Genomic DNA, 728 nt, shown 5'->3' on the forward strand with positions numbered 1-728 from the left:
GAGTAAATAAGAATATAATAGCATTTGAAGATTCTCAGTGAGTAGCTTTGTTATCTAGTTTGATTATGGTTGCTTTAGTAATACTACTGTAAAACATAGTTATCATCTTCTTATATGTAATTATCTAATTATATGTAATTAGATGATAAGAATAATGTTTGTACGGCACAACCACAGGAAATCATCTGCAGGCAGATGGCAGTGGTGAGCTACCTTTCGTCTTTAGCAGAGTTTTGACTTTTTCTTTTCTTGCATCAGCCTCTGCTTTAGAAGGAGCTAATTCAAATGCAACAACAACAACAACAACAACAACAACAACAACAACAACAACAACAACAACAACAACAACAACAACAACAACAGCATCAACAATTCTGAAGGAAGCACAAAAGTTTTCTTTGACTATTTTGTTATAGGTATGAGATGTACCTTTCTTTTCATGAACTGCTTTAGGCTTCTCCTTTGTAACTACTGTTTCTATATGAGACAAGATGAAAGATATTTCAGCCGTTATGTTTTAAGCATGATTAGATTTTTGGCAAATAATGGGGGATTGTATCTGCATTACCTTTTTTGGCAAGAACTGGCTTGGCCTCAGGTTCTAAAGTGACAGAAAGAAAAATAATTGGCATGATGACTTTAACTTTGTAAAAAGTAATGGATGTAACAAGTAACTGAACTACCCACTGAAGTTACTGAAGTCACACTTCTTAAAGATGTGATTGAGA

At 33.8% G+C, this 728-nt stretch overlaps 1 long non-coding RNA gene across 1 annotated transcript; it reads right to left on the minus strand.

The window, feature by feature from the left end:
* Window positions 1-9: 9 nt before the first annotated feature.
* Window positions 10-722, minus strand: LOC111647630 (uncharacterized). Its single transcript, XR_002760063.2, has 3 exons — window positions 569-722; window positions 430-477; window positions 10-276 (listed from the first exon to the last, which is right to left on the minus strand). It is a non-coding gene; the product is annotated as an uncharacterized LOC111647630 (long non-coding RNA).
* Between the last annotated feature and the right edge of the window lie 6 nt (window positions 723-728).

This window comes from Seriola lalandi, unplaced genomic scaffold (genome assembly GCF_002814215.2).
Source record: "Seriola lalandi dorsalis isolate HSWRI2012SDOR001 ecotype SW California unplaced genomic scaffold, Sedor1 jcf7180002035541, whole genome shotgun sequence".
Taxonomy (NCBI): Eukaryota; Metazoa; Chordata; class Actinopteri; order Carangiformes; family Carangidae; genus Seriola; species Seriola lalandi.